The 21723-nt window shown below is 44.6% G+C and overlaps 1 protein-coding gene across 1 annotated transcript in view; it reads right to left on the bottom strand.

The window, feature by feature from the left end:
• LOC130680960 (CD177 antigen-like) overlaps positions 1 to 17256 on the bottom strand; it is a 30255-nt gene extending 12999 nt beyond the window's left edge. Inside the window, 3 exon segments of the mRNA XM_057492852.1 lie at positions 14647 to 14742; positions 14847 to 14970; positions 17119 to 17256. The gene's annotated coding sequence lies outside the window, so the exon portion shown is untranslated.
• Positions 17257 to 21723: the final 4467 nt, after the last annotated feature.

Below are 21723 nucleotides of genomic sequence, written 5' to 3'. Positions count from 1 at the left end.
ACATAACCCCCGGGCCAGATGGATTTACCTCGGAATTTTATCAGACATATAGAGAAGACATAATACCCATTCTCCTTAAGGTTTTCCAAAAAATAGAAAAGGAGGGAATACTCCCAAACTCATTCTATGAAGCAACCATCACCCTAATACCAAAACCAGGCAAAGACCCCACCAAAGAAGAAAACTACAGACCAACATCCCTGATGAATGTAGATGCAAAAAGACTCAACAAAATATTAGCAAACTGAATTCAAAAATACATCAAAAGGATCACACACCATGACCAAGTGGGATTCATCCCAGGGATGCAAGGACGGTACAACACTCGAAAATCCATCAGCATCATCCACCACATAAACAAAAAGGACAAAAACCACATGATCATCTCCATAGATGCTGAAAAAGCATTCGACAAAATTCAACATCCATTCATGATAAAAACTCTCAAGAAAGTGGGTATAGAGGGCAAGTACCTCAACATAATAAAGGCCATATCTGATAAACCAACAGCCAACATCATACTGAACAGCTAGAAGCTGAAAGCCTTTCCTCTGAGATCAGGAACAAGACAGGGATGCCCACTCTCCCCACTGTTATTCAACATAGTACTGGAGGTCCTAGCCATGGCAATTAGACAAAACAAAGAAATACAAGGAATCCAGATTGGTAAAGTAGAAGTTAAACTGTCACCATTTGCAGATGACATGATATTGTACATAAAAAAAACCCTAAAGAATCCACTCCAAAACTACTAGAAATAATACCGGAATTCAGCAAAGTTGCAGGATACAAAATTAACACACAGAAATCTGTGGCTTTCCTATACACTAACAATGAACTAATAGAGAAATGAAGAAAACAATTCCATTCAGAACTGCATCAAAAAGAGTAAAATATCTAGGAATAAACCTAACCAAGGAAGTGAAAGACCCATACCCTGAAAACCATAAGACACTCTTAAGAGAAACTAAAGAGGACACTAACAAATGGAAATTCATCCCATGCTCTTGGCTAGGAAGAATTAATATCATCAAAGTGGCAATCCTGCCCAAAGCAATATACAGATTCGATGCAATCCCTATCAAATTACCAACAGCATTCTTCAATGAACTGGAACAAATAGTTCAGAAGTTCATAAGGAAACACCAAAGACCCCAAATAACCAAAGCAATCCTGAGTAGGAAGAATAAAGTGGGGGGATCTCGCTCTCCAACTTCAAGCTCTACTACAAAGCCACAGTAATCAAGACAATTTGGTACTGGCACAAGAACAGACCCACAGACCACTGGAACAGACTAGAGACTCCAGACTTTAACCCAAACACATATTGTCAATTAACATATGATAAAGGAGCCATGGACATACAATGGCGAAATGACAGTCTCTTCAACAGATGGTGCTGGCAAAACTGGACAGCTACATGTAAGAGAATGAAACTGGATCACTGTCTAACCCCATACACAAAAGTAAATTCGAAATGGATCAAAGACCTGAATGTATGTCATGAAACCATAAAATTCTTAGAAAAAAACATAGGCAAAAATCTCTTGGACATAAAAATGAGCGACTTCTGCTTCAACATTTTCTCCCCGGGCAAGGAAAACAAAAGTAAAAATGAACAAGTGGGACTATATCAAGCTGAAAAGCTTCTGTACAGCAAAGGACACCATCAATAGAACAAAAAGGTATCCTACAGTATGGGAGAATATATTCATAAATGACATATCTGATAAAGGGCTGACATCCAAAATATGTAAAGAGCTCATGCACCTCAACAAACAAAAAACAAATAATCCAATTAAAAAATGGGCAGAGTAGCTGAACAGACACTTCTCCAAAGAAGAAATTCAGATGGCCAACAGACACATGAAAAGATGCTCCACATCACTAGTTATCAGAGAAATGCAAATTAAAACCACAATGAGATATCACCCCCCACCAGTAAGGATTGCCACCATCCAAAAGACAAACAACAAATGTTCACAAGGTTGTATAGAAAGGGGAACCCTCCTACACTGCTGGTGGGAATGTAAATTAGTTCAGCTACTATGGAAGGCAGTATGGAGGTTCCTCAAAAAACTCAAAATAGAAATAACATTTGACCCAGGAATCTCACCTCTAGGAATTTACCCTAAGACTGCAGCAGCCCAGTTTGAAAAAGACAGATGTGCCCCCATGTTTATCGCAGCACTACTTACAGTAGCCAAGAAATGGAAGCAACCTAGGTGTCCATCAGTAGATGAATGGATAAAGATGTGGTACATATACACAATGGAATATTATTCAGCCGTAAGAAGAAAACAAATCCTACCATTTGCAACAACATGGATGGAGCTAGAGGGTCTTATGCTCAGTGAAATAAGCCAGGCGGAGAAAGACAAGTACCAAATAATTTCACTCATATGTGGAATAGAAGAACAAAGGAAAAACTGAAGGAACAAAACAGCAGCTGAAACATAGAACCAAGAAAGGACTAACAGTTACCAAAGGGAAAGGGACTGGGGAGGGAGGGAGAAGTGAGGGGAAAAAAAAAAGGGAGCCATATGATTAGCATGTATAATATTGGGGGGGGGCACAGGGAGGGCTGTGCAACACAGAGAAGACAGGTAGTGACAGCATCTTACCGTGCTGATGGACAGTGACTAATGGGGTAAGTGGGGGGGACTTGGTGAAGGGGGGAGTCTACTAAATATAATGTTCTTCATGTAATTGTAGATTAATGATACCAAAAAAATAATAATAATAAAAGAGAAGTAGGAACCTAAACATTGTGATGACAGCACGAGCAGTGGCTTAAGGCTTTAGCTTTAACGCATCTATCATGCTGGGTGCTACTCAATGCTTTACATGTACTAATGTTATCAGCATTAATAGTTCATCTGAGGAAGTTCTGTGCCCATCTTATGTTACAGAGGTAAAACAGTGTCACAGACACTGTAAGGAACTGGCCTCTGGTCCAACAGCTAAGAAACAACACAGAAAGCGCCTGAACTCAGGTGGTCGACCTTCAGAATTAAATGGAAAGAATCCAACAGCTAAGTAACAGAGCACTAAAGTACACGGACAGAGGGTCCTCTACCAGGAAACTGGAAATAACGTCAAGGTTAACTACCTGGGACTACAGAAAAGGAAATTATACGTGCACACATACACATGCAAAAAGTACATTTAAATAATTAACAGGACAGTGGAAGAAATAGGTAGAAGGCCAAGGAACATACTGAAGATATAATTTCCATTGCTAAAAGTATAAACTTGTTTACCATAAGATGTCTTTTAAAACAACAATGGTCTTACACATCTATGTACTTGTACATGTACCTACAAATACACCAATTATCTGCCATGGGAAAAGGTGTCTCTCAACTAATTTTTGAATTGATTTTTTATCATCATTTTTATGTGTATGTATTTTACCTTCTTTGAGACAATGAAAATAAACCAATGGTACTTATTTCAGTTTGTCAGCATCATTCAATAGGACAAGGGAAAAGTACAAGGAAAAAAATCGACAATACTTCATTCCCTATAAAATACCCATATACAAAAATATAATTTTATCCACTCAAATTTAAATATGTAGCCATTAAACAAAGCGAAATAGACTATTTACTGCACTAATAATGACTCAAGCTTTGGAAGTTATCAGCTTTACACATTACATAACAGCTCATTAAGAAAAAAAAAAAAAGACCACAAAAATGAACACTAGAAACAACTACTGAATAATTGAAAAATCATGAAGAAAGGTTATTGGGGAAAAAAACTGTTATTACACTAGAAATTTCAACAAACACCATGATCATTGCAACACTGGACGCATTTCTTCTGAAATTATGGTGGAAAAAAGGGCACTGCCCAGGGCTCCTGCCATTCACCCCTGTCCAGGCAAACTACAGATGCATGAATCTCAGGACAGGGAGAGGCTCAAAAGGAAAGAGGGAAAGATCCCCGATGCCCCCGGGATGCTCCAGACAGCAGCAGCAGCCGTATCAGGGCACAGGAAAGAGGCCAGTCAGGAAATGTCACAAGAGACAAAGGACAGTAGAATGGCAAGAGGGACAATTCCCAGGAAGATGCAGCCATCATAAATGTGCCCACACTCTCACACTGATGAAGCAAACACTGAAGGAAGGGACAGAGAGACAGCATCACAGAAATAGTATGAGAGCCAACACCCCAGTGTTAGTATGGACAGAACAACCAGCCAGACGGGCGAGGAGGAGCCTGAGGTCTCACACAGCTCCACAGCCTGACGGGGCCCGACAGCCAGGAAGGACACTCCCCCGCAGCCACAGGGCACCTTCTGCGCAAGCACACGTGGGACATTCTGCAGGACAGGCCACATGTTATGACACAAAACAAACCAGAAATGTCCAAAGATTGAAATAATAGTATGTATCTTCTCTATCCACAGTGAAGCTAGAAACAGATAGCAGAGGGAAAACAGACAACTCGACAACATGTGGAAATAATACACCTCATGTTTAGACACTAAATGGGTCAAAGAAGAAATCACATGGATTTTTAAAACTATCACAATAAAAATGGAAATACAACACAGCGAACCTGGGGGACGTAGTGGAGGCAGCACTGAGGAGGATGCCTGCAAGTGGTAAATCTTACATTACAGAAAAGGAGTGGTCTCCGATCAGAAATAGGATTTTATACCTCAAGAAATCAGAAAAATAACAAACTGCACCAAAATTTAGCAGAAGGAATAAGATCAGAGCAAGGAGAAATGAAACAGAATAGGAAAACTACCTAAAAATCAAGAGACCGAGAACAAGTTTTCTGAAAGATTTAGAAATTGACAAACATTTAGCTAGGCTGAGAGAGAGACAGAGAGACAGAGAGAGAGAGAGAGAGAGAGAGACGACGAGCCCTCAAGTAAATCAGAAATGAAAGGGGGACACTGCAACAGGTGTCACAGAAATGTTGCAAATGGTCTATAAGAAAGTACTATGGGGGGCGGAAGATGGCGGCGTGAGTAGAGCAGCGGAAATCTCCTCCCAAAACAACATATATCTATGAAAATATAACAAAGACAACCCTTCCTAGAATAAAGACCAGAGGACACAGGACAATATCCAGACCACATCTGCACCTGAGACAACCCAGCGCCTCGCGAAGGGGGTAAGATACAAGCCCCGGCCCCGCGGGAGCCGAGCGCCCCTCCCCCCAGCTCCCGGCGGGAGAAGAGCAGGCAGAGCGGGAGGGAGACGGAGCCCAGGACTGCCGAACACCCAGCCCCAGCCATCCGGGCCAGAGTGCAGGGCGCTCGATACTAGGAAAACAGGGCAGCAAGAACAGTGAGCAGGCACTGGAGGCTGGGTGACAGAGGGCATAAGAAAAGCGCGCGACCATTTTTTTTTTGCTTTTTTGCTGTTATGTTCTGGCGAGCGCTTTTTGGAAGTCTTAAAGGGATAGGGACCCCAATACTAGGGAAACAGGAGAGCAAGAACAGTGAGCAGGCACTGGAGGCTGGGCGACAGAGGACATAAGAAAAGCGCGCGACCATTTTTTTTTTTTTTGCTTTTTTGCTGTTTTGTTTTGGCGAGCGCTTTTTGGAAGTCTTAAAGGGATAGGGACCCCAATACTAGGGAAACAGGAGAGCAAGAACAGTGAGCAGGCACTGGAGGCTGGTCTACAGAGGACATAAGAAAAGCGAGCGACCATTTTTTTTTTGCTTTTTTGCTGTTTTGTTTTGGGGAGCGCTTTTTGGAAGTCTTAAAGGGATAGGGACCCCAATACTAGGGAAACAGGGCAGAAAGACCGGTGAGCAGAGGCCTGAGGCTGGCACCGGAGAATAAAGAAAAACGAACGACCACCCATTTTTTTTTTTTTTTTTATTAAAAAACTTTTTTTTTTTTTTTAATTAAAAAATTTTTTTTTCTTATTTTTTTTTTTTGGTGGTCGTTGTTTTGTTTTGGCGGGTGCTTTTTGGAAGTCTTAAAGGGGCAGGGCGGGTCACTTAATCCAGAGGTAGGGAATCCGGGATCTCTGGTCACACTAACCCCTGGGCTGCAGGGAGCAGGGAGGCCCCTTACGGAGATAAATAGCCTCCCAGCAGCTCCTGCTCCAACGCGACTCCACCATTTTGGAGTAGCTGCCCAAGCCAGGCCACGCCCACAGCAACTGCGAAGATTAACTCCATAGCAGCCGGGCAGGAAGCAGAAACCCTGTCTGCACGCAGCTGCGCAGCACAAGCCACTAGAGGTCGCTGTTCTCCCAGGAGAGGAGGGCCACAAACCAACAAGAAAGGAAGTCCTTCCAGCCGTCACTCGTCCCAGTTCTGCAGACTATTCCTATCACCATGAAAAGGCAAACCTACAGGCAGACAAAGATCACAGAGACAACACCAGAGAAGGAGACAGACCTAACCAGTCTTCCTGACAAAGAATTCAAAATAAGAATCATAAACATGCTGACAGAGATGCAGAGAAATACGCAAGAGAAATGGGATGAAGTCCGGAAGGAGATCACAGATGCCAGAAAGGAGATCGCAGAAATGAAACAAACTCTGGAAGGGTTTATAAGCAGAATGGATAGAATGCAAGAGGCCATTGATGGAATTGAAATCAGAGAACAGGAACGCATAGAAGCTGACACAGAGAGAGACAAAAGGATCTCCAGGAATGAAACAATATTAAGAGAACTGTGTGACCAATCCAAAAGGAACAATATCCGTATTATAGGGGTCCCAGAAGAAGAAGAGAGAGGAAAAGAGATGGAAAGTATCTTAGAAGAAATAATTGCTGAAAACTTCCCCACACTGGGGGAGGAAGTAATCGAACAGACCACGGAAATACACAGAACCCCCAACAGAAAGGATCCAAGAAGGACAACACCAAGACACATAATAATTAAAATGGCAAAGATCAAGGACAAGGAAAGAGTGTTAAAGGCAGCTAGAGAGAAAAAGGTCACCTATAAAGGGAAACCCATCAGGCTAACGTCAGATTTCTCAACAGAAACCCTACAGGCCAGAAGAGAATGGCATGATATATTTAATACAATGAAACAGAAGGGCCTTGAACCAAGGATACTGTATCCAGCACGACTATCATTCAAATATGACGGTGGGATTAAACAATTCCCAGACAAACAAAAGCTGAGGGAATTTGCTTTCCACAAACCACCACTACAGAACATCTTACAGGGACTGCTCTAGATGGGAGCACTCCTAGAAAGAGCACAGCACAAAACACCCAACATATGAAGAATCGAGGAGGAGGAACAAGAAGGGAGAGAAGAAAAGAATCTCCAGACAGTGTATATAACAGCTCAATAAGCGAGCTAAGTTAGGCAGTAAGATACTAAAGAGGCTAACCTTGAACCTTTGGTAACCACGAATTTAAAGCCTGCAATGGCAATAAGTACATATCTTTCAATAGTCACCCTAAATGTTAATGGGTTGAATGCACCAATCAAAAGACACAGAGTAACAGAATGGATAAAAAAGCAAGACCCATCTATATGCTGCTTACAAGAAACTCACCTCAAACCCAAAGACATGTACAGACTAAAAGTCAAGGGATGGAAAAACATATTTCAAGCAAACAACAGTGAGAAGAAAGCAGGGGTTGCAGTACTAATATCAGACAAAATAGACTTCAAAACAAAGAAAGTAACAAGAGATAAAGAAGGACACTACATAATGATAAAGGGCTCAGTCAAACAAGAGGATATAACCATTCTAAATATATATGCACCCAACACAGGAGCACCAGCATATGTGAAACAAATACTAACAGAACTAAAGGGGGATATAGACTGCAATGCATTCATTCTAGGAGACTTCAACACACCACTCACCCCAAAGGATAGATCCACTGGGCAGAAAATAAGTAAGGACACGGAAGCACTGAACAACACAGTAGAGCAGATGGACCTAATAGACATCTATAGAACTCTACATCCAAAAGCAGCGGGATATACATTCTTCTCAAGTGCACATGGAACATTCTCCAGAATAGACCACATACTAGGCCACAAAAAGAGCCTCAGAAAATTCCAAAAGATTGAAATCCTACCAACCAACTTTTCAGACCACAAAGGCATAAAACTAGAAATAAACTGTACAAAGAAAGCAAAGAGGCTCACGAACACATGGAGGCTTAACAACACGCTCCTAAATAATCAATGGATCAATGACCAAATCAAAATGGAGATCCAGCAATATATGGAAACAAATGACAACAACAACACTAAGCCCCAACTTCTGTGGGACGCAGCAAAAGCAGTCTTAAGAGGAAAGTATATAGCAATCCAAGCATATTTAAAAAAGGAAGAGCAATCCCAAATGAATGGTCTAATGTCACAATTATCGAAATTGGAAAAAGAAGAACAGATGAGGCCTAAGGTCAGCAGAAGGAGGGACATAATAAAGATCAGAGAAGAAATAAATAAAATTGAGAAGAATAAAACAATAGCAAAAATCAATGAAACCAAGAGCTGGTTCTTCGAGAAAATAAACAAAATAGATAAGCCTCTAGCCAGACTTATTAAGAAGAAAAGAGAGTCAACACAAATCAACAGTATCAGAAACGAGAAAGGAAAAATCACGACGGACCCCACAGAAATGCAAAGAATTATTGGAGAATACTATGAAAACCTATATGCTAACAAGCTGGGAAACCTAGGAGAAATGGACAACTTCCTAGAAAAATATAACCTTCCAAGATTGACCCAGGAAGAAACAGAAAATCTAAACAGACCAATTACCAGCAACGAAATTGAAGCGGTAATCAAAAAACTACCAAAGAACAAAACTCCCGGGCCAGATGGATTTACCTCGGAATTTTATCAGACATACAGGGAAGACATAATACCCATTCTCCTTAGAGTTTTCCAAAAAATAGAGGAGGAGGGGATACTCCCAAACTCATTCTATGAAGCTAACATCACCCTAATACCAAAACCAGGCAAAGACCCCACCAAAAAAGAAAACTACAGACCAATATCCCTGATGAACGTAGATGCAAAAATACTCAACAAAATATTAGCAAACCGAATCCAAAAATACATCAAAAGGATCATACACCATGACCAAGTGGGATTCATCCCAGGGATGCAAGGATGGTACAACATTCGAAAGTCCATCAACATCATTAACCACATCAACAAAAAGAAAGACAAAAACCACATGATCATCTCCATAGATGCTGAAAAAGCATTTGACAAAATTCAACATCCATTCATGTTAAAAACTCTCAGCAAAATGGGAATAGAGGGCAAGTACCTCAACATAATAAAGGCCATCTATGATAAACCCACAGCCAACATTATATTGAACAGCGAGAAGCTGAAAGCATTTCCTCTGAGATCAGGAACTAGACAGGGATGCCCACTCTCTCCACTGTTATTTAACATAGTACTGGAGGTCCTAGCCACGGCAATCAGACAAAATAAAGAAATACAAGGAATCCAGATTGGTAAAGAAGAAGTTAAACTGTCACTATTTGCAGATGACATGATACTGTACATAAAAAACCCTAAAGACTCCACCCCAAAACTACTAGAACTGATATCGGAATACAGCAAAGTTGCAGGATACAAAATCAACACACAGAAATCTGTGGCTTTCCTGTATACTAACAATGAACCAACAGAAAGAGAAATCAGGAAAACAACTCCATTCACAATTGCATCAAAAAAAATAAAATACCTAGGAATAAACCTAACCAAAGAAGTGAAAGACTTATACTCTGAAAACTACAAGTCACTCTTAAGAGAAATTAAAGGGGACACTAACAGATGGAAACTCATCCCATGCTCGTGGCTAGGAAGAATTAATATCGTCAAAATGGCCATCCTGCCCAAAGCAATATACAGATTTGATGCAATCCCTATGAAACTACCAGCAACATTCTTCAATGAACTGGAACAAATAATTCAAAAATTCATATGGAAACACAAAAGACCCCGAATAGCCAAAGCAATCCTGAGAAAGAAGAATAAAGTAGGGGGGATCTCACTCCCCAACTTCAAGCTCTACTATAAAGCCATAGTAATCAAGACAATTTGGTACTGGCACAAGAGCAGAGCCACAGACCAATGGAACAGACTAGAGAATCCAGACATTAACCCAGACATATATGGTCAATTAATATTTGATAAAGGAGCCATGGACATACAATGGCAAAATGACAGTCTCTTCAACAGGTGGTGCTGGCAAAACTGGACAGCTACATGTAGGAGAATGAAACTGGACCATTGTCTAACCCCATATACAAAAGTAAACTCAAAATGGATCAAAGACCTGAATGTAAGCCATGAAACCATTAAACTCTTGGAAGAAAACATAGGCGAAAACCTCTTAGACATAAACATGAGTGACCTCTTCTTGAACATATCTCCCCGGGCAAGGAAAACAACAGCAAAAATGAGTAAGTGGGACTATATTAAGCTGAAAAGCTTCTGTACAGCAAAAGACACCATCAATAGAACAAGAAGGATCCCTACAGTATGGGAGAATATATTTGAAAATGACACATCCGATAAAGGCTTGACGTCCAGAATATATAAGGAGCTCACACGCCTCAACAAACAAAAAACAAATAACCCAATTAAAAAATAGGCAGAGGAACTGAACAGACAGTTCTCCAAAAAAGAAATACAGATGGCCAACAGACACATGAAAAGATGCTCCACATCGCTAATTATCAGAGAAATGCAAATTAAAACTACAATGAGGTATCACCTCACACCAGTAAGGATGGCTGCCATCCAAAAGACAAACAACAACAAATGTTGGCGAGGCTGTGGAGAAAGGGGAACCCTCCTACACTGCTGGTGGGAATGTAAGTTAGTTCAACCATTGTGGAAAGCAGTATGGAGGTACATCAAAATGCTCAAAACAGACTTACCATTTGACCCAGGAATTGCACTCCTAGGAATTTACCCTAAGAACGCAGCAATCAAGTTTGAGAAAGACAGATGCACCCCTATGTTTATTGCAGCACTATTTACAATAGCCAAGAATTGGAAGCAACCTAAATGTCCATCAATAGATGAATGGATAAAGAAGATGTGGTACATATACACAATGGAATACTACTCAGCCATAAGAAAAGGGCAAATCCAATCATTTGTAGCAACATGGATGGAGCTGGAGGGTATTATGCTCAGTGAAACAAGCCAAGCGGAGAAAGAGAAATACCAAATGATTTCACTTATCTGTGGAATATAAGAACAAAGGAAAAACTGAAGGAACAAAACAGCAGCAGAATCACAGAACTCAAGAATGGACTAACAGGTACCAAAGGGAAAGGGACTGGGGAGGATGGGTGGGTAGGGAGGGATAAGGGGGGGAGAAGTAGGGGGGTATTAAGATTAACATGCAAGGGGGGGTAGGAGAAAAGGGAGGGCTGTACAACACAGAGAAGGCAAGTAGTGATTCTACAACATTTTGCTATGCTGATGGACAATGACTGTAAAGGGGTTTATAGGGGAGACCTGGTATAGGGGAGAGCCTAGTAAGCATAATATTCGTCATGTAAGTGTAGATTAGTGATACCAAAAACAAAGAAAAAAAAAAAAAAAAAGGGCAGTTCCTGTGTGGTAACCTCCAACGAGTTCTACACAAGGGTATAAAGGGCATATAAAAGTGTAGGCAAAGGGTCTGTTTGTGTTTATACAGAGGATCAAAGCCTAATTGGGCTACCCCAAAAATGAACTAAGATACGATATGAAAAAGAACTTCCAACATCAGCACTCTCTGGAAGACTCATGCCAGAAGATGATCACCAAAAAACCCCAACAAAGATCCACGCACTGCTACAGCTGTAGATGCACTCATCCCACCCGTTCCTGGACTTGCCATGGGAATGAGGAAGGAGATATCTAAGCTGGCCTGTGCATACAGTAAAACAACAAATTGGACTGGATCTATACTGTTGGAACTCAACCAAGAATTAGGAGAAGTGCAAATTGTAGCGCTCCAAAGTCTTACAACTACAGACTATTTACTGTTAAAAGAACATATGGTATGTGAACAGTCCCCAGGAATGGGTTGTTTTAATTTGTCTGATTTCTCTCAGACTGTTCAAGTTCAGTTGGACAATATCCACCATGTCATAGATAAGTTTTCACAAATGCCTAAGGTGCCTAACTGGTTTTCTTGGTTTCACTGGAGATGGCTGGTAATTACAGATATGCTTTGGTTATGTAACTATACTCCTATTATGTTAATGTGTGTGCGCAATTTAAGTAGTAGCTTAAAACCTATTCATGCTGAAGTTACTCTACAAGAAGATATGCCAAAGAAATAATCAATCTTCCCATGTTTTCTTCCGCCTGCTACTTCTACAGCTTTTCTTCTTCCTTCCTAATTACAACCCTTAAATAGAATTCGTGCCTTGTATCAAATTTATCGAGTATCATAATTCTTCCAAGTGGTAAAGATACCTCAAGACAAATGCTGGTCATAGAAGCCACAGGGCATAAATATGCAAAGAAGTAAAAAGCTAACCTTTTCAAACAATAAGGCTTCTCTCTCACTTACCAACTTCACATTTCCCTGTATGGCCCCGGAAGATGACTGGTTAGCCAGAGACGGGTAAGATTCCTCAAGGGAGGAACAACCTAAGACAGGCACAGTCGCAGGGGGGCCATCAGGTGAGAAATTGGGGATCAACAGAGGTGAGGCTTAGAACCTCACCCCCCCTGTTCTGAGAGAAATCTTCTGCATACGTGGACGTTTTATTGCCCTGGTCTAGCTTGGATTAACACATAGTCTACAGGCACACACCTGATCATCTACATTTGCTCTCTTACAACACTAAACTATGTTTTCTACCTTTATCTTGTATCTACCTACCACTTCAGCATTTTATTAAAAATAATAATAATAAAGAGAGAAATGTAGTATCCACACATAAATCAAGTATAAAAACCAAATGAATATTCATATTTGAACTGACTGTTTAGAGTTCATAATGCATGAGCAAAACTGAAAGTTTCTGTGATGACTGCCCTTGTACTGTTCACTATGTAACTTATTCATTATGTAAGAATTTGTTCTCCATGTAAGAACTTGTTTGTTATGCCTCAGAAAATTGGAGACTGACGAAAATTAGGCTTGGGGTGGATTAATGATTGTGCATTGAGCATTGACTCCCCTATACAGAATTTTATTGTCGTTAACAATCATTTGATCAATAAATATGAGAGATGCCCTCACAAAAAAAAAAAAAAAAAAGGACAGACTTCCAATGGTAAAATAAATAAGTAACCGGGATGTAATGTATAGCATAAGGAATATAGTCAAGATAATGTAACAGCTTGGTAGGGTGATAGCTGGAACCTCGAATTATGTATATAAATGTTCTACCACTGTGTTGTACACTTGAAACTAATGTAATGTAATACTGTGCGTCAACTACCCGTCAAAAAAAAAAATAATTATTATTAAAAAAAAAAAAAAAAAAAAGAAAGTACTATGAACAATTATATGCCAAGAAATTACATATCCTAGAAAATATGGGTACATTCAGATAAACATACAACCTCGCAGACCACATCACCAAGTAATAAAGAAAATGTGAACAGTTACAATGAGAGAGAGTCAAGCAGTCCTCAGAAACCTCCAACACACACCCAGGACCAGAAGGCTTCCCCAGGAGCCTACCAAATACTTACAGAAGAATAAACACGAATCCTGCTATAAATCTTCAGAAACACTTGTATGGAATCGCATGATTCTGACACCAAACCCAGAAAAAGAGACAGGAAGAAAAGTAGAGACCGATATTCCTGAAGAACATTGATGCAGAAATCCTTAACATACAAGCAAATAAAACTCAACAGCACATTCAAACCAGTACAGACAAGTGGAATTATTCCTGCATGGCTAGGAATATTCAACATACAAAACCACTCAATGCTAATGCGCTCCATTAATAGGAAGGAAGGGAAAAGAAACACACAATCATCTCAGTTAATGGGAAATAAGTCGTTGACAACGTTTGACAAACTCTGAAGATAAACACTGAAGGAACCAGGAATAGTAAACACGAGGGCCCTATATGAAAGGCACACGTAGAACAGTGAGAATGGAAGCTTTCCTTCAGGCCCGGGGAGCGGCCCAGGATGCACCCGGCCCGGAGTACCGTGCAAAGTGCTGAACTACCCAAAGTCTCAGTCAGGTCATTACCACGCACACGACCAGGAGCCATCCGTGCTGGAAAGGTGGACGCCATAGTTTAAAATGCATGATAGAATCCCACACCCTCTATCTCTGATGGTGTTTCCCAATCATTAAGATTTTGGGACAGTGACTCACATGTCCAGCTTCAAATATATTAAAAATCAGGCTGAAAAGATTGCCCCTCTTTGGTCTCCTTTCCCATTAGTACGCGGCTTCTCCCTGCAGCCTCTTTCATCCGGGCTACAGAGAGCTGACGGTGCATCCAGGTGCAGCCCTGGATGCGTCCCTGCTGCCCACCCACCCTGACGCCCAGTCCCCCGCACAAGCCCCATGTCACTGGGTCAGCTGACATGGAACCGAAGTGGGGATGAGAGGTGCTGAGGGGTGAGTGGAGTGACCAGGGGTCACACCGTCAGGGTCAGAGCTCAGGGAGACCCAGGAAGGGCCCTTCAGGAAGGACAGACAGAAGGTCACCCAAAGGGTAGGGACTTTACCTGAGGAACAGCCATTCCAGCTCCTTCTCTGCTGTCCTCCTCCTCTTTTTCCGGACTTTGGCCTCAGGGAACGTGAGTCTTTCTTAGAAGCCAATCCTGAATGCGGAAAACATGCCGTTTAATGCTTAGAGTCATCATCGCATTCCCTTCCTTTGCCATAACCACATGGGGGGGCCTCCCGGTGTGGAAAGGACAGTTACCTGCTGCCCACTGCTCAGGAGGGACTCGCGGACAGTAACCTCCTTAGGCCACCCAGTGAGTTCCTCCATCATCTCTTCAGATCCCACCTTCCTGGGAAGCCCTCGCACACTCTGCACCAAAAACCTATGATCAATAAAGGTGAATTAAAAAGAAATCTGCTCAGAGATTACAACTGACTCTCTTTCCGTATTTTGCACATGTATAGCTATGTTTTTGCAATTCTGTATTTTTAAAATATTTTACAATTATTTCCTGGAAACGGAGTTATGTGTTACTATCGGTGTGAAAACCTTTATATAGTGTCACCTGACCAGAGGTTCTCCTTCCAGGAGGTGAGACGGGACCAGCCTTAATGTACGTCACCTGTGTGCAGCAGTGAGCACCAGGGCGCTGAGCCTCCTCTCCTGAGGCTGGGGGTGGCCGCAGGGAGGGCTGTCAGGCCTCCATGGGGTGTGATCAAGACCGGGTCTGTGACCTGAAGAGGGGTGTGGGGACAGCCAGGGTCCCCACTGCTGCAGTGTGTGCGATAACGTTTGCTTTTAAAGATGGGAGGATAGAGTGCATAGAAGACCTGTGTTTGTGTGCGGGGGTCCTTTGTGTGTTTCGGATGCACATACCACCATTTGTGGCTGCTGACCGAAGTAACATCCACGAGTCAGGATTACACATCCAGGTTCTCACCCTGATACCAACACTTAATTCCTTTCCAGAAAGTCATTGTGAAATGTTTTTAAAATGCAGAATTATGAAAAAGCGACTACAGGTGTGCACAACACTGAACGAGTAAGTTGTAGAAGTAAGTTCTGAGCATGCTTCCTTTTCATTTCAGCTTTACACATGGGTGCGGTTTTGTTTTTGTTTTGAGAATATTGCTGCACCAGACATAGTTGGGCTCTGTTGCACAGAGCTTCCAAGTCAATCCGGCACATCTTCAACACTGCAGAAAAAAGACAAGAGAGACCAGAGGGGAACAACTACTCTGAGGTCACAGCTCACTATGTTAATAAATCACATAAAAGGGAAGAAAACTGAGTACTACAAAACTGATTACATTAGTCTTTGACTCTTAAAACATTACTGACATCCCTACCAACTACCAATCAAACAGTCCAAAATTATTAACTGGTCACCAAAGAACACGTCCAAGACAGAAGATACAGGGGACAGAGACTGCAGGCCTGATTTAAACCACAAACAAGTTTAAAAAGGAAATGACGTCTAGTTTTTCAAGTCTAAGTCATTTTGATGTTAAAAGTAAATGTTAGAATATATCATCCTGATAAAAGAATGACATGAGTTCATTAAGGCCACCAAAACTTATTTGAGAATCATAAGGAAGTAGAAAATTGAAGAACTAACATTTATCTCAAACTACCAAATTATGAATTAAATGTTAAGTGTCTATATATGTACATATATAAAATTCCATTATAAAGAAACCAAAAAACAAAGCAGTCATTTTACTGTACCCTTAAAAAGAGCACCGTACAGTGACAGTCGTTTCGTCCACACTTGTCTTTCCCAACCTCTAACCCACACCAGGAAAACGGAAGGGGGTGACCCACCACTGACCAAGTCGGGTCACTGCCCTCAGGCTAAAAGTTGCAAATTTAAGCTATTTTCTGACATACAATATAAATTGCCCAAGCCTATTAGAAGTTTTGCAATTCTCAGTGTTATCTCTTCCACTGAAACGAATTTTAGATGTATTTTTAAAGCCACCAATGTATCACAACTTAATCACTGAGCAATCACCAGGATCCAGAGCCTCACCACCACCGCCCCCGTCAGCCTCCACCCCTGCCTCTCTAATGTTGTGTTACCATCTTTTATTTTGTATATCCACCTCCCTATTTCTTTTTCTCTTTGATTTTGTGTTTTTCCGCTGGGTTGCTTCTCACTCAGTTGCCCTCCCCTTTCCTGCCGTCTCTCCCTTCGGTGCCTTCTCTCACCCCTGTTCCGCCCACACTGCAACTGGTTCCCCTCCTGCTGCCCCTTCTCCCCAGCCTTCCTCACGGTCCCCACTCTCCCCGCATGCCCGCCCTCTTACACTCTCCAGCGCAGTCACTCCCCTGCCCTCCCGCGCGGTCACGCGCCCTCCGACCCTCTCCGGCGGCTCTGCTTCCCTCCTCCGCCCTCCGGGCCGCCCCGGTCCTCTCGGGCGCTACACCACGCCGCCCTGCGGCCATGGCTACTAGCCCGCAACCTCCCCGGACTCCCCCTCGAGGGCCTCCCCGCCGCACCCCAAGGGCCTCCCTCCCGGGGGCTCACCTTCATCCGGAGGTCCCGCTGGCCCGCTGGCCTCTAAGCCTCCCCGGCTCCGCCGCCTGCTCCTTCCTGGGCTCGCCCGTCCTCTCCGTGCGCCAGCTCTCCCGCAGCCTCCCGGCCTCCGCACTCGTTCCGCTTCTGTCCCCGCCGCTCCGGCCCGGCCTCTCCCGAGCGCCGCCGCCCGCGAGCCCAGGGGCGCGGAGGCACCGGGCGCCGGCCTCCCGGGAGAGCACGTTCACCGTCGGCGGAATCAGGGCTCGAGCCCGGGCGTCCCAGGCGTCCCGGCTCGCCTCCCGCACCGCGCTCTGGGGAAGAGGCGCCTCACAGGGGCGGCCTGGGGGGGAAAGAGGGCCCGGCCCGAGGCCACGGGGAGGCGGTTGGGGGGGGGGCGGTCGGCCGGAAGGTCCAGCAGGAGACCGGCGGGCGCGGTGGGCCTCCTCCTGGAGTTGGGCGGCCGGCGCTGCGCTTCGGGAGCCGCACAGTCCCCGGTGGAGGGTCACCAGGCGCGGGAGGCCCGAGACGCCAGGGAAGGGCTTCAGGCAAGAAAACGACGGGAAAGGGGCGTGGAAGAGGCCAGGGGCGGGGCCCAGCCTCACGGGGACTGTGAACCGCAAGGGGTGCGCGTGGGCGGCCGCAGCGACGTCGGAGGTAGCACGGTGGTGAGCGGGGAACAGACCGGAGGGACCCCGGACCGCGTATGGCGGACGGAGGGCAGGACGACTCACGCTCTTCTGGGCCTCCGCCGCCTCGAGCTGGGAGCTTGCAGGTCTGAGGGGACCTGCGCGCGGCAGGAAGAGGCGGGCGACCTGGGGGCGGGGCGTGCGCGGGGACGGACTGCGCATGACGGCGGGCGGGTGAGGCCGAGCCCTGAGCTGGGCTGGGTCAGCCCCGCCCCCTGCTGGCAGGTCCCTTGTTCACTAACTTTTTCTCCTTTTTCCGTCAAGGTCTGCATCCTACCTATCTGGATGTTTCAGACTGTTCAAGATACAATGTTGCAGAGTTGTGAGGACCATTGTCGCTGGGAAAGATGTTTTCTTCCTCACAGTGAAAACAGTTCAAGTGAAAAGCTTTTTCCAGTGGGGTGGGATGCAAGTTCTGCCAGTGAAGCTGAAGCAACTGACAATCCGGGAACCAGGACCTTGGGGGGTGGGGGGAGAAGGACCGTGGGGCCATGGTTGGATCCAGGAACCTCCCTGCAATTAAAATCAATTTAAGCAATGCAATTAAACCCTGGAATTGCGTGTGAGGGACATGCAAACTAGAATGTGAAACGAAAAGTCTACCTGGGGGGAATGGGGTTCTTCACACTGACACCCCAGTAACCACATTTGCACTTCTCCATTCGTCCTGGAGTCACAGCTCAACCCTCCGCTGAGTTCAAAGACTTTCCCAGAGAGGAGACCTGGCAAGGAGGGCGGAGGCATGTGCTAATGCAGATCGCCAGTCCTTGTGAGACAGGGAGGGTGGGTGTAGTCAGAGTAGGGGGAGGGCCTCCGGAAAAAGCAACGGAAGGATGTTTGCAGCCAGAGAAGTGTAACTGACAGGGAACGCCTTACAAGGACAGCGGTCTGGCCCAGGTGGCTCCCTTCTGCTGCTCTTCTTCGCAAAGACAACAGAAACTCCCTTAACTTCCCCCGAGCTTCACTCCCGGCTCTGCCAGGCACTTACTCCCCCTTGCTTGCTCGTTTGCTGTGCACGTAGAAATGTTGCAGCTACGAAAGCAGAAAGATATGTATTGCTACCCTTGCCTTTGTTCAGGGCTCAGACCTTGGGAGATTACTCCCCTCTGAACCCGCAGGTGTATGAGACCGCAGGTGTAAAATAAACCCTCAACACTCCAAGACTTCCCAGGGCCGCTTGGTTCTTCCGTTGGTGATCCAGTCCGGGTTTCTCCAGGCCCAGCTTCATTCATCTTTACCTATATGCTGTTTTTTTCTCCTTCCGTCCCTAATTAAGTAGTTCTGTAACCTAGGCAACTAATTTAGCATGCAGGCCCAGCCTTAAACAACATAGTAAAAGGCAGGAAAGATTCCATCTTAAAGATTGTATTTTAATACCCAGGAAGTTAAAAATGTAGGATTCTTAACTTACTCTTTAGCAAACAGAGAACAGCGCATCCCACCTCGGGGGCTGGGAAGGAAGCTGCTCTGCTCCCAGACCCAGACACCGGTATTCCAGGGAGAAATCAGAGCAGGAAATTCCCTGTGTTAAGTTAATTCTAAGTATTCAAAGACCACTTAACAAGTCTGCACCCCTATCCCTTCGTCATCCCAGGCTCCTTCCTGCTCAGTCTCTCTGCTGGGTCTCAGGCTCAGAGGCTGAGCACTCTGGCTCCTAAAGTTGAGCCCCCTCCGCTCCCCACAACCTGGCCTGTTGGATTCTTGGATCCCACCTCTGCAGAGTCCCAGATAAAGGGTGATTTCTTAACTTGCCCTCTCATGAGGCAGTGTGATCCATCTGGAAGACCAATCTGAGGGGTAGAAAAATCTCCCATGATTCCTGCATACCGGAGACAGTTACTGAGTGTCTGTGAGCCCAGCAGTGAGCCTGCAGAGTCCTGGCACCCAGGGCCTTAGGTTCTGGAGATTTGAGGTCAGTTTCCCTTGCTTCCTGGACCCCAAGCTGTCTCTGTCCCAGACAGGAGCTTCTGCAGACAGCCATTCCTCTGCAAGACAGAAGCAATCTGCTCCTTCCTTCCCAAGCTGGCCCTCGGGATATTTGAAGACCTCCGCTCTGCCACCTGCACACCCCCAGTCTGGTCCTCAGGTGACATGACTTGTTAAAATACCTTTTATCACTTTACCAAGGGACACAGAAAGCATGGAGACATATTCCAGTACCGAAGAAGAAGAAAATAAAATTGGCTCATAATCCTATCAGTCTATTCAATTCTCTCTGTTCTCTATTAAAATTTATTTTTCTTTTTTAAAGACTAGGATAATTTTGTTTTGTAACAGGCTGCTCTTTTCTCAGTATTAAGGCATGAATGTCCTTTCATGTCATCAGATAGTTTTCCACAGTTTTACCTTAAATGCTTATGTCCTAGACCATTTAAACCATGATGGTGTCACCTACATGCTCTCTGATCAGGTAGCAGGCTGTTCTAACAGGAAAGGCAATGCTGCAGGTAATTCCCCTGCAGTTAACTCCTCATATAAGTGTACATTATTTCCTTTAAAAACCCAAAGGTAAAAGTGGCTGGGAGAAAGGATTTATACTTCTGTAAGTTTTGGATGATGTATTTCTGGATTGCCCTTGTGAGAGAGCCATGATGTCATAAGGCCCCTGCAGCCACGGCAACCTGGTTCTTAGAATCCTTCCAGGCCACAACTGACCACAGTTTGGCCTCTGACTGGGCACTGTACTGCAGTGTGGCCAGACCAGGGTCCTTTCTCTCCCAACTCCCCGGTCTACGTCTTGTTTTCTCTGTGAATTAAGGTACTGGAGATGGAGAAAGGGTTCCTGGGCCTCTCTTCCCGAGTCTACTGTGGTTCTAAGAGTCAGGGAGCGCTTTAGCCGAGCTCTTCCATGTCCCCAGGTGTCTCTAACGTGGGCTTTCTCCTTCTGTTTGTTTAGACCTGAGGCTGGCCATGCTTCAGGTGCCTAGAGATGGTGACGAAGGAGGCAGGGCCACCTCCGGGAGCGCAGGGAAAGAAGAGCAGCATCACACTTCACCTCAGAAGCCGCTTCTGGATTGTAGCCTCTGCGGGAAGGTGTTCAGCCGCGCCAGCTCTCTTAGCAAGCACTACCTGACGCACAGCCAGGAACGGAAACACGTTTGCGGAATCTGCAGCAAGGCCTTTAAGTGCAAGGACCACCTGTATGTAGGAGTCTGGTCACCAACATCTGTGCAGGGGCCTGGGGAGGAGGGGGCATGTTCCTAGGTCGTTCTCATCACCTCCCAGATGAGCCTGACACACCCTGTCGGTGTTGGGTCCCTGTGACCCGTGCTTAGACGAGGACTCCATGTCTGGGGACAGGTCTGCCACTGCCCTGAACAGGTCACCCTTGCGAGCTCCCAAAGTCACACCAATGAGAAAATCATTGCCTTGATTTGCAGATGGGACGTCCCGAGGCAATTTTGTCATGGAGGGAATCGGGTTAACTTTATAGAGAAATATTTGGAGACAGTGATAGTTGCCTGAGGAGAACCAGCCCGTGTTTATTTGAGGAACATGTACCGGGACTCCACAGGGCATGAGAGATTCCAAAATCCCTGTGCCTAGAATGGGGCAATGGCACATTAACTCTTGTCTCTCTTTTTTAACTCCTGATTTTTTTTATTTAACTCTTGATTTTAAAAGAAAGCCCATAAGGAGTCTGGAGCAGAATTCCTTTTGTTCCTAATGTCTGGTAAATGATAAGCTTTTCTTGCTAGTGAGGAAGGACAGACAGACTTCCTCAAACCAAGAGACTGGCAAGTGGGAATCGGCAGTCCATTGCATTTTATATGCTCCTGGCCTTCCCACAGGGCTTTGACTGACACACCTTCCCACTCATCCTCTCGCCAAGCCCCCCCACCAGGGAAAGGCAGCGATTTGCTCATGTCACAGACCGATTAACAAGGGAGCTGGAGATTGGGTCTCTGCCACTCTCCTCAATTGGAGG

The sequence above is a fragment of the Manis pentadactyla genome, chromosome 15 (genome assembly GCF_030020395.1).
Source record: "Manis pentadactyla isolate mManPen7 chromosome 15, mManPen7.hap1, whole genome shotgun sequence".
Classification (NCBI taxonomy): domain Eukaryota; kingdom Metazoa; phylum Chordata; class Mammalia; order Pholidota; family Manidae; genus Manis; species Manis pentadactyla.
This window is presented reverse-complemented; position numbering and strand designations above follow the sequence as displayed.